Genomic DNA, 13347 nt, shown 5'->3' on the forward strand with positions numbered 1-13347 from the left:
TTTCTGTTGCTTTCTTTTTAATTATTGTGCCAACTTTTTATAGTTTTATATATATTTTTTATATGTTCCCCGGGTTTTACACGGGTCATAATCTAGTTATATTCTATAAGAGAACCAGATATATAATGTGTTTGATTTTTTCACCCACATGACACAATGCATCTCAAGATAATTTGTTCATATTTTATGCAACACTACCATAGTACCACTACCTCTTTAAACTATTATATCCTATAAGATAACTAGATATATAATGTGTTTGATTTTTTCACCCACATGACACAATGCATCTCGAGATAATTTGTTCATATTTATGCAAATATTTATTACATTTAGGTTTGTTTTTGGAATGACAAATCTAACCTACTCCTACTAAACTACTCCTAGCAACGCCTATGTCCCGAACGAGACTTGAACCCTCGACCTCAAGGAGGGAGAGCAACACCTAGTACCGCTGAGCTACAAGCCCTTTACTTTTAGGTCTTAAATTTGCTATATGGAATCTACATGAATCATCTATGTTAATATAATGATGATAGTAATCATTAAACACCTTAGCTAAAACTTTCATCTTCTTCGTTATTACAAATTGTTGTAACATGTGCTATTAAATGAAATTGAAACGCATTGGCTACGGTTATGATCCTGAATGACTGGTTGTCCACATATTCTATGACATGATGACTTATCCGTTCATTTTTTGTGGCAATATTTTTATGTTGTATTTTCCTCATGATTACCTTAATGGATTTTCTCCTAACTCTTGATAGGGTTCTTTAATCGAGTATTCACACTCTCTCATCCTATGCCTACCCAAACCCTAATCGATTTTATCTAGACTCCACCAAGTACTAAATGGATTTTCCCCTAAACATGGTAGGTTTTAGTCAATTTTTTTCTATGGCTTTCATAAATGATCTTCCACTTTTAGAATGCGACACACACTTTCCTTGTGCGAAGTAAAGATGAGATCTCTATTGCCTTAACATGATTACGGTGATGTATTATATTCTTTTGGAAGTAAGAGACAAACTAATTGTTTTGGAAGAGAGGAATTAACATTTAGAATCATCTACAATCCATGAAATTTCATTATGGATTGGACCTTTTAAAGTTTCAAGCCATTGTTCTTTCTATCTTTACGATATTATTTTCATTTATTTAGGAGTTTGGGGATCTTTAAAATTCTTGAATACAATGCTATAAATAAAGCATTTCTAGTCATTTCAATTTTCCCCTACTGTTGTGGTTGATTTTTGAATATAAGATCTTAGTGTCTTTATGATTTTCTCAAAAGGGTATCCACCCATTTATGAGCTCATCATAATATACCAATAAATGCAACCTCCTCGGTGGCGGATCCAATATATCACAAGTGTGGTGTATGGCTCCACTTAAAAATAATAGAAGTGGAAATGGTCAACATGAGTTGGGTTTTGGTTCGGGTTCAACCTATTTAATAATTGGGTTGAAAATTTCAATCTAATCCAACTTGTTTATTTAAATGGGTTAATATTTCCAACTCAACCCAACCTTTTAGATAAATGAGTTGTCACCAGGTTGACCGGTTTATGTAGTTCCCGACCTAACCTATTAAATAAATAGGCTAAACTTGGGTTAACCCATTTAAAATCAATTAAATAAATTATATAATTAACTATTATACCACTTAAATTATAAGACAAAAATAAAACTTCATAATTATGACAAAAGCACAATCATAATTCATAAATACAAATAAATTGTTCAAATAATATTAAAAATGTTTACTTTCACAGTGATTTTGAAGAGTGACTAGTATTATTGGCGCTAAAAAAAGATAGAAATTAAGATTGAATTTTATTAAACGTAAATAATAATAACGCAACATTATAATTTACAAATTAATAATTTGATTAATACATAATAATATTCAAATAATTATTAAATTAAATATAGATATTAAAGTTAAATGGGTTGACTAGTTGAAAAGGGTTTGATAATTTTTACCCAATCTAAACTATTTAATTAAATGGATTAGACGGTTTACCCCTTTAAGTTAAATGAGTTGAAAATCTCAATCTAATCTGTTAATTTTGGATTGGGTTCAGATTGGATTAACAGATTGGATCGATTTTTGTCAGCTCTACAAAATACCATCCATATAATATTTTAATAAAAAAAAGCAAAAAAAATATGAAATTGTATAATTGACCCCATTTATTATTTTGGCACCCAATCTTACCGATAAAACCCAACAAAACCTAAAAAACGCATTTTTCTATTTAATTTTCATTATATTTATCCTTTATATATATGATGGCCCATAGTTGGTGTTGATCTAGATCCGCCGCCACCGAACCTCCTTACATGTATCAACTTCTTGTGGTACAATTCGTCTTGTTGGCAGTAAACGTATGAAAATGTACTTCTTTAGAAAACAATAAGTCACTAATAATATATGGTCTTTGGACATACAATTTAGCAAAAAGTATTGGTTATTAACATAATATCCATTGCTAATCACAAAATGGCAAAACTATTGCAAACTTAAACCTCAATATCAATCAACCTATGATGACTACAAATTCACATAGTACAAAATCGAGAAGTTTTATGTTCAAATTATTACAAAAAGAACACTGGACCTAGGTCATTGCCTAAATGAAAATTGTTGTACTTTTTCATATGATGTTATGGAAAAGTACCAAAAATTAAAAGCTACCACGTTAAAATATAGAAAATAGATTTTTTTTTCTTGGAAAATTATATATATTTTTTTACATTTGTTGAGACATTTTGCAAAATTATCAATGAGTCCCACATAAATGATATCTACAAATTTATCTAATGCTCCATATGTATGACAAAGTTATAGAACTAGTCCCTATATATGGGAAAATTACAAAAATAGTCCTCTGCAAAAATTATCTAATTGTCCTTATGTTTGAGAAAGTTATAGAAAATTGTCATTATGAAATTATATTTTATCTAATGGTCTCTATGTTTGATACAGTTATAATTGGTCCTGCAAATTATCTAATAATCTTTATGTTGAGAAAATTATAAAAATAATCAAAAATGGTCCCTATATAATAACAAAATTACAAAAATTATTGATGTGTAACTCAAAACTAGAGAAACACTCCACTTGTAAGACAAAGTTATAAAAATGGTCCTTATATAATAACCGTATTAGAGACATGTTCCTTAAATAGCCAAATTACAAAAAGGTCTTTATGTCAAAATTATAGTAATGGTCTAGGTATAATATTACAATTATAGAAGTGCTCCATTTATAGAAAAAAAAATACATTATACAAATGAAATCGAAAATATAGGATAATAGGATTAATAAACTCGATCCAACATGTGAACACCTCAATTAAGAAACAAGTAGGAGGGCTCCTTTACCGCACCCTACGGTGGTGACATGTCACTGTGGTGGTGCAGTGAACACGACTCTAAACGGGGAGAGGGTCTGCGGTTAGGCCACCGCACGAGGAAACTTTACCCCTAACATTTTTTTTAATATTGATTTTTTACTATTTTTTAACGGATATAATTAGAAAAAAAATTGTTTTTTTTGTTATTTCTTCTACTATAAATAAATACTCTCACTTCTTGTTTTAAAACACAAATCAAACACCAAACACTTCTATATACTTTTGATTCATAATTCAAAAATGTATTCATCGTCATCCATTTCGTCTGATACATTGGCATTGCGGGAAGCGAGGTTTATCGTAGTGGCGAGTCTAGAATATAAACTCATGTGGTTCACTATTTAATTGATACCGATCGAAAATGAAAAAAATCAAAAAACTACTAGTTGTGGTTCCGGATCGGGTCGGTTAAGCAAGAAACGAATAGTAGTTGTGGTGTTGTCTGCTTATGTTTGTGACTTTCCTGTGTTATGGGAAAAATCTAAATACGGTTTTTTTACTATCTTTCCTTTTTCTAACCTAATTTTGAATGTAGTGTCTATTTTTTTGGATAATATTTTATGTCAGGGGCGTAGTTAATATAGGGCAAAAGTTGGTGTTGGCCTACCACAAAAATTAAGTTTACATATATATGGTATGCATGATAAATATTTTTGTTAAATAAAAAGAATTAGGGTTGTGATATGGCCTATTCCATTCAAAATTTGAAATTAGTAAAAGAGAATATATTGCTGTCTATATCGATTAGAATCCGTTTTAGATTATTTTAATGATGTAAGACAACATCATGTGCAACTTAAAATAAACAATTTAGTTAAGAATGTATATATAGTTACATTTTGTTATCGTTTGAATAATTTTGCCAATCATTCATTTTTTTATATTAGTTAGTCTACCATAAAACAAAATCCTGGCTATGCCATTGTTTTATGTGAATTTCGTTTTGGGTTAATGAAATATAAAATGTGGGCTTTCAATTGTTGATTTCTTTTTATTTTTTAAACCAAACAAAGTAAAGTATGTCACCTCAAAAAATTAAGATAGGTCATAATTGATTTTAGTGTATAACTTGTAATAATTTTTTTAAATAAGGTATGTCAAGTGACCTACCTTTAGACTAATTAGACTCGCACCTAGTTTATCGGGGACGTTATGTGAAATTGAAGCGGACCACAACCAACTTGTGAATATATGACCACTTTACGGATGATGTAGTCTACATGGAAAAATTCAAACGTTAGTTTAGGATTAGAAAGGTATTATTTTTACGCATTGTTGATGATATAAAAAATCGATTTCCATATTTTTAACAAATGATTGATGGAAGAGCTCAAAAATGTTTCTCTACAATTCAAAAATATACACCTACAATTTGTCAACTAGCATTTGACATGAGATCGGACTCATTAGATGAGTATTTGAGGATGCCAAAGCAAACGACGCATGAATATTTATATAAGTTTGCTAAATATATGATCATTCTCTATCATGGTCCTTATTCATACAATTAGTGACGTCCATCAATTGTATAATACACATGTGAAATGTCCCGAATTTCAATATAAAACTGTCATTTTTAAAACATAGGATATCATACCATTAAATCATAAAAAGTAACATTTAGTTATTTTGATAACATAGTTTAGGGTAATAAATTCATAAGTGTGAGACATCTCAAAATCATAAAAGCAGATGAGGAGCAATCACATCGTTCTCTTCCCTGTAATGATGAAAAGACCTACAACATTTAAACTTAAAACCGTAAGCACAAACCTTAGTGAGTTCCCCAAAAATATCACATACCATACACACACACACACACACACACACACATATATATATATATATATATATATATATATATATATATATATATATATATATATATAACGGGCCTCGCCCAACAGATATATAACAGACCTCACCCTAGAGGTACATTTCTATCCATGTGAATGTTATGGTCCACCCATAGTCTTACAATCACTTATGTTGCTATATCCCCACTACAGTCGTTCCTGCTATGTCCCCCCACCCACCCACCCACCCACTGTAACGCCCGCAAATCCGGGCTAGTCAAATTAGAGGCATTAGGGGTCGAAAATGACTTTTCGACAAAAGATTATTTAGAATAAATAATCTTAACCAAGTTGTAGAGTATGTTACAAGGTTTTCGTACATATAAAGAACGCCGAAATCCGAGTTATAACGAAGAAGTTATGACCCGTTGAGGTTTCGCGACGGAACCGGCACGATACCGGGAAGCGTAAATAGTGAATTTACGATAGAGCGAGATTTAGCCTTAGCGATCTAAACGAAAGTCGTAGAATATGTTAAACTAAGAACATCGATAAAAAGAACGCCCAAATCTGACTTCGTATGAGGAAGTTATGATTTTTCTAAGATTTAGCATAGCAGTGCACAGCCCGAAATCTGAATTTTAGATCGGTCGATTTTTAGCCGACGGGATCTTAATGAAAGTTGTAGTACTCGTAAATACCAACGCATGGATATAAAGAACATCGATAATAGAGCTCGTATGCAAAAGTTATGGACGAAGCTTAGTCCCTACTTTTCGAGCGCGGCGAATTCGATACAGTTTCGTAAATCCGAGATAGAATGAGAATTAGCCAACAAGGTCTAAATGAGAGTTGAAGATCTCATTAATAGGAACTCAACGGTAAAAAGACAGACAAAAATGGAGCTCGTATGCGAAAGTTATGGACGAAGCTTAGTCCCTACTTTTCGAGGACGGCGAATTCGATACAGTTTTGTAAATCCGAGATAGAATGAGAATTAGCACTAGGTCTAAATGAAAGTTGAAGATCTCATTAATAGGAACTCAACAGTAAAAAGACAGACAAAAATGGAGCTCGTATGCAAAAGTTACGGACGAAGCTTGGAGACTACTTTACTATACACTTCCTATAAATACAAGGGTGAACTCCTCATATTTTCTTCACACCACAAGCCTTTCTTTCTCTCTCTAACTTCTCTCTAACCTCCCTAAACCCCTCCCAAGTCTAGGGAACCTCCCTAGCACGAGAAGAAAGCCCCGGAGCGCCCGACGGCTCCGAGAAGAAAAGCTTTCGGCTTGGAAACGCTGCTCCAGCGAAGCCCGGTTTTTAATAAAAACTCGATGTAAGTGAGCTACGCCTATACTATATTTAATATAGATTTTATTTAATTATAGTAACATTATTAGGACCTTAAAATAATTATTTGGGCTATTATTATGAGTTATATTGAGTGTTATTTAACGCTTATATAATAGTAATAATAGCTAGACTATTAATTAGTCGTGGTTAACGTTAAAAGCTAAACCCTAGTGGTATTGATACTAGGTTTTGTCGAGGAAAATTGTTTTGAGATAACGAAGTGCTGTCTGAGTTCGGAATCACCACCTAATCAGGTGAGTGCATGGTCTCTTTCATCTTACACATAGATATGAAGTATTTTAATATAAATTACATGTTATGTGTGCATATTGTCTGAATACTTGTTGTCTATGCTGGTGAAAGATTTTTATACATGTTTTAAATGATGTAAACTGTATAAAGTATTTTATATCTACAAAATATGTTGGGTAAAACATGGGTAGATGAATGATGATGGATAAAAGCTGAAATAGAGGAACATTAGTAGTACGGACCTAGTGCCCTATAGGTATACATTGGCAGCAGTGGACCTAGTACCCTATAGATGAGCACTGGCAGCTGCGCCACAACCCGTAGATGATTTAGATCTACGGTAAACGTCCTAGCAGCTGCGCTCTAAGGATAGTATCGGCAACTGCGCCTAATAGGGAGCCTTATGACCATGACAGTAGTGTTTAAAGGTCAATACCGGCAGAAGCGCCTCATAGAAAATGTCCTAATTCTGGCAGCTGAGCCTAAGTGACAATATTAGCAGCTGCGCTTGACCAATGTGTCATTGGCAACAATGGACTTCATGTTGTTTCCTTAGGATGATCCTTAGGAATGAATGAATGAGAAATAGTTGATTCTTAGGGTAGATCCTTAAGAATAAAGAAGATAATGGGGATGGGTAATTGGGTTGATTGTTTGATTGTTTAAATATAATAATTATATTATTGTGGGTTGAAAACCCTATGTACTCACCAGGTTTCCCAACCTGACCCACTCAGTTTATTTATATCACAGGTGTTGATATGAAGTGACATTACATTGAGAGATTTAAAGAGATGTAGATCACTAGTGTAAATAATTGTAAGTTCTGTTTATGCTTATGTTTCTGTATTAACGATGACATCCCAAACGTTTTAAAATGAAATAAATACGTTTCTTCGAAAATGTTTTAATAACGTATTTACCATGTTTTTCTGGGAACAAATTCCGCAACATTTTTATAAAATGAAGTACTCTGATTTTTATAAAGCATAAACAACATCGGTCTTTTCTGGCCGTGAAAATGGGGATGTCACACCCACCCAATTGGCTTTCATGAAAAAGTCACAAAGACAGTATAACATACATGCATACTTAGTATCCTACATATTATAGTGAGAAGTCTCATATGAACTACTCAACAACAACCTTAACAACAGAACAGCTAACCCAAGTTAACTAAAGCCAAACCCGAGACCAGTCCTTAGTCGAATACTCAATTCTACCAAAATTTGACCAGAAGTCACACTTAGTAAAAAGTCAATGGTTAAAGTCAACACTAACCACCACGCCATGGTCAATCCTTTTGGCTACGTCATGGTCACTAAAGGAAAAAATAGACGTGTGACTCGCAGTCCACCGTGTCATGGCCAGCACCCCACCGCGCTACGGTAAACGTCCAAAACAACTTAATCCATTAAGTTCTTAACCCTTAAGTCCAAAGCTCTAAAGCTCATATTTGGACAAATGATGTCTTAATGGATAATGTTTCCACATTTATCCATTCAAACATCCCAAATCAACTAGATCTAAAACCCTAGTTTCTTAAAAGTCCAAAATCCTACTTTCTTTAAGTATGGAGTAAAGAGATCCCTTGCATGCACTCTCTATTCCATCAACATAATAGATCAAAATTAGAACATTGTTCAATGATCATGGAGTTGTCCAAACTCCATATATCAAAAACCATTTAAGTGACCAAAACATTAAATAAAGCACTAAAACTTCAACTACTCCTAGATCTAAAGGTGAAACACAATAAAACAATGATCTTTATGACTTACCTTAGTCCAGAAGTATGGAGAATGCAAGGGTCTTAAAGCTTCAAAATCCCAACACTACCTTTCTTGCTTTCTTCACCATACATCCAAAACATCCACCAAAAGAGGCTCAAAGAGAAAGGATAAGCTCACAACACTGAAAGGAGGTTAGGGTTTGCTCCCAAGGAGCTCTCTAATGTGATGAGGGCTGCAACATGACCTAAAACACGAAGACATTACCTTTAAATACGTAGGACAACCTAATTTTTATGGGCTTTGGCTGCACACGTCACCACACCGTGGTAACCTTTTTACCACGCCGTGGTGACGGGTTTCACTTATTCCATTTCAGCTTCAAATAGTCATAACTTCTTTATTCTAAATCCGTTTTCAGTGATCTTTATATGCATAGGAAGGTATTACATGCCCACAATTCTATTTAATTACTTTTGACTTAATGCATACCAAATTTATTTCATTAATACATGCAAAGAGTCCAAAATATCACTTTTTCCCATTTTACCCTTTAACTCCAAAGCACAATTCAAGGGTTTAAATTACTTAACCAAAATTATCAACACCCAATTAGATCTAAACTTCATGTCATTGAAACCCAAGACCTTTACTCGATCAAACTACAACTCGCTATCCCGAAATTAGAAACATCTTGAAACTAGATGTTACAACATAAAAACAAGCATGGGTTCCTTGGAATGCTTGGTAGTATTAAGTGTATGCATTGGGGGTGGTTAATGTGCCATAATATATGGTGCGATCAATTTATGCGAGGTGATCAAAAGCAACAGACAATAATTTTAGAAGCAATGGCGTCCTATGATCTTCGGATATGGCATGCATTTTTTTTGTGCATTGGGTGCCAATAACAACATCAATGTTCTAGACCAATCACCGATATTCAACGACATCTACTTTGAGAAATCGTATAATGTGTCATTTCAAGCAACTGGGAAATCATACAAGCGTGGGTATTACCTTAGGGATATATCCTGATTTAACTACATTTTTGAAATCATTCTCATATCCAAATGATGAAAATAGAATAAAGTTTAAGTCAACCCAAGAATCTGCTAGGAAGGATATTAAGCGAGCCTTTGGTGTTCACGATGATTTGGTGGAATTAATTGTCGCTACAATGAAAATAAGAATTTTCCGAATGTCGAAGGAGTGGGTATTGGTACGGGTGCGTACACGACGAAAAAAAGGGAAATATACAACCGAATTGGACACCACAACCTTTAGGTTGATTTGGTGGAACAAATCTTCAATGCTCTAAGTGAATCTCGTAGTCAACAGTTTTGAGGATCAGTTGTTCGACGATACATATGACGAATCAGACATGTTTGTAGAAAAATAAAAGTGTGGTATGTCACCCACCAGTTTTATGGGACATGGGGAAATGATGTAGGGTTGACGTGATAGACCAATAGTATGCTAAAGTGTGGTATGAGATAATTAGTATAGAATAAGATGAAAATGCAAACGAAAAAAATGGCACTCAACGACATTTCAAGACAAATCTGAAAAACAAAATTCCTTATGAACAATAATCTTCTGATGAACAGACATACGTTTTCCTCCGGCACCACTTTTGGCACCACTTCTGAACCCTTGTCGGATGCCTCATTTCGATCTAAATAAACAATTTCTTCTTTCCAAAACGAGTCTTCTTAACATGGTAAAAAAAAGATACCTCTGCCCTTACACATGAACATAGATATGAAACCGATATTTGATACATTTAGATTGATTTTAGCCCTATTTTTTCATTAGATCATAAGAGTATATAGATATGAAACCGATATTTATGGAAAAAGAAATAAGAAAAATAAGACATCAAGGATGGCTTTATTGATGTTAATTTCTAGTTATAGCTCCTCCCTTCACATTAAAGAGGCTAATTCAATAAGAAGTTGGATTGGTTCTATATAAGAGCAGTTCCAATTGAACCAACTCTATTTCCAAGTTCTCTTTTTTCTTCTTGGCCTCTGCCAACTCTATTTTGGTTGTCTTTTTTTTCTTTCAAGGTTTACATGTTTAAGTGATATAGAAAGAGTAGAGATGATGGTAACTTTCTCCTTCACTTATTCTTCAAACATTTAGCCTTTTATAATTTTTTCATCTCCATTAAATGATACATACCAGGAATTGACTTGGAAAGGGGGGGGGGGGGGTGGGGGTGGGGTCTTTGGTTTTTTTCGGGTAGTCTTTACGAGACACAACACACATGCACAGGTGGATGCGCCCCTCGTCTTGACACATTTTGACAATAGACGGACATACAACCTTGTTCTTGCTCTTTATACAAACTTGCAATCTAGTTGTTGCTACTAGATCAACGACGGTGAAGGTAGGCGTAGAGATGGATAGCCGATGGTGAAGAGATTTTGCTGGCAACAAGAGCCCTTGGTGGTGTAGAGGCGAACAAAAAGAAGGTGCAAAATAGGCCCGAGGAGGGGTGCCAAGCTTGTCACCATGTTTCTTAATCTATTTAGCATCCGCTTCATTATCACATCATTTTTGTCGTATAACATGCATGGCATGCCATTTAGGTGGGTGGGTTACATTGTGCATGATCTGGAGAATAAACAATCATTGCATTGTGTGTTTGTACATCTTACATAAAAATAATACATCTTGGGATTCTTTCTCACCTCTCAATCTTTCTCTTTCTTTTAGGCATTAGAACATCATTTGAGCTCAACTAACTTAGCATGCCACCATGAGGGGGTGATGTATGCCAAGTTTGCCACTCCTTTGCTATGCTTAATGTCGAGCCACATTCTTGAGTCCTAGAGTGTCTGGTAGGGTGGGGTGCATTTTATTTTATTTTTTTAATATTTTTAGGTTAAATTTAATTAAGGAAAAAATACAAAAAAAAAATAAAAGGAAAAAACATAATTTTATGTGGTTTAGAGACTAATCATGTAAGTTTTAAAAACCATAAAGATTATATTCATCAAAAACAATTAACACGAGCTAAAATTAAAAATTTTGGTATACACAATGACTATGTAATTTTGTCTATATTTTTTTAACCTTTTTCACTTTTTACCCGGTCGGATACACTAATGACATCAAGGGTGTGTTTGAGATTTCTTTTTAAACATAAAAGTCTTTTTTATAAAAGACTTTCTGTAGAAAAACTTTTTCTAAAAGATTATGTTTAAAATGTGTTTGACTTGTTTTTTATGATTTTAAGTGATAAAAGCTAAAAGCCACAAAAAGATAACAATTCTTATTTTTTCTTCAACCAACTTTTCCTTCTTATTAAAATTTGATTTTAAAAGATCTTTTTATTTTGTGAAACAACTTTTAATAATGTTTTCACTTTTTGGAAAACTTAAAAAGGAATCCAAACACCCTGGTTCCCTTTTTAACTTTCTCCGTCCAACAACGGCAGATAACAGACGGCGACGAGAAATTTAATCGACGCCACAACGTGAGTCAGTGAAGATCGAGGAGATGGCGATGGGCGTTGAGGAGGCTGAAAAGAAGATGGAAGAGAAGATGACGTGAGGACTTCACCGCCTAGTTCTAGTGTATTTTTGTGTGTGTGTGTGTGTGTTTTAAATGCTTACAAATTGAGGTTGTATTTTTTTCAGATCACTGGGGGAAGGAAGGCAGCATCACCGGAGAAAATAGATGTTGCTGCCTCATAAGGCACTGTACGAGGCAACAATGGAGAGGCGAGAAGCAACATTATTAGAGGTAGGATCCACCGCCCTCTATCCTTACATAAAGAAAAAACGCACATTTTGGGGTTCCACAAACACAAACAATTGGTTTTCTATTTGGGTTTAATTTTGTTTTAGGGGTTTAGGCTAAGATTTTGGTTTCAATTAGGTTGCTAACGTTTCGATCTTGATTTTGGATATCGGTCTTACTTATTGGCGTCGTGGCTCGTTTTGCTGGCTTTTACATGATAGCCGCATCTCCTCTAGCTGGGTCCCACACACACAAGCGCATGTTTATACATCTCCATCAAAATCTTGACAATAGGTAAAGACTGAGTGATTGGGAGGTACAATCTACCAATGCACAAGGTACAATAATATTGGAATCTTCTACCCACACACATAAACAGAGTGGTGAGATGGATTTGTTTTTGTACAATTAGATTGCTCAAAGAAGGATTTTCGAGACAATATAAAAAGCGGATAAGAGGTCAAATAGCATGTTTTGGTACTTCAAAAAATCATTGATTATGAAGATGTCATCATCAATGTGTAAACAACTCCTTTTGTATTGAAAATGTTAAGATATTTCTTGAGCTTTTGGTTGATTAGAAATATCTTGGAAACTCACTTCTTTCTTTTTCTTTTTCTTTCTCTCTCTCTCTCTCTCTCTCTATATATATATATATATATATATATATATATATATATATATATATATATATATATATATATATATATACACACACATTAGTGATGTACCCGCGCAATGCGGCGGCGACGATTTTTTTATTTCCGCCACTTAATTTTCGACCAAAAATTAGTTTCATCTCGGTGTTCCCTATTAAATTCATTTTCAAGAAAATAATATAAAAGATTTTGAAACCTTTTCCTTTTATCTTCATTTGACCGGTAAGAACACATATCTAATTCATCCAAGTATTTTGAATATATAACACTTTGTCAAATAAAAAGACAATAGCTTTTCATATTCTTGATAACAAAATCAATAAATAAAAAGTTTTTAAAGCCGTTAAAAAAAGTTATTGAAATGGGCGGTGGC

The 13347-nt window shown here is 33.7% G+C and overlaps 1 long non-coding RNA gene across 2 annotated transcripts; it reads left to right on the plus strand.

Moving 5' to 3' along the window:
- Nucleotides 1-11927: 11927 nt before the first annotated feature.
- Nucleotides 11928-12899, plus strand: LOC111906318 (uncharacterized). Of its 2 annotated transcripts, none has more exons than XR_006185775.2 (3): nucleotides 11928-12122; nucleotides 12213-12318; nucleotides 12454-12899. It is a non-coding gene; the product is annotated as an uncharacterized LOC111906318 (long non-coding RNA). The 2 variants fall into 2 exon arrangements; XR_002855166.3 differs by having other exon boundaries at nucleotides 12537-12899.
- The last annotated feature ends 448 nt before the right edge of the window (nucleotides 12900-13347 follow it).

The sequence above is a fragment of the Lactuca sativa genome, chromosome 8 (genome assembly GCF_002870075.4).
Source record: "Lactuca sativa cultivar Salinas chromosome 8, Lsat_Salinas_v11, whole genome shotgun sequence".
In the NCBI taxonomy this organism is placed as follows: Eukaryota; Viridiplantae; Streptophyta; class Magnoliopsida; order Asterales; family Asteraceae; genus Lactuca; species Lactuca sativa.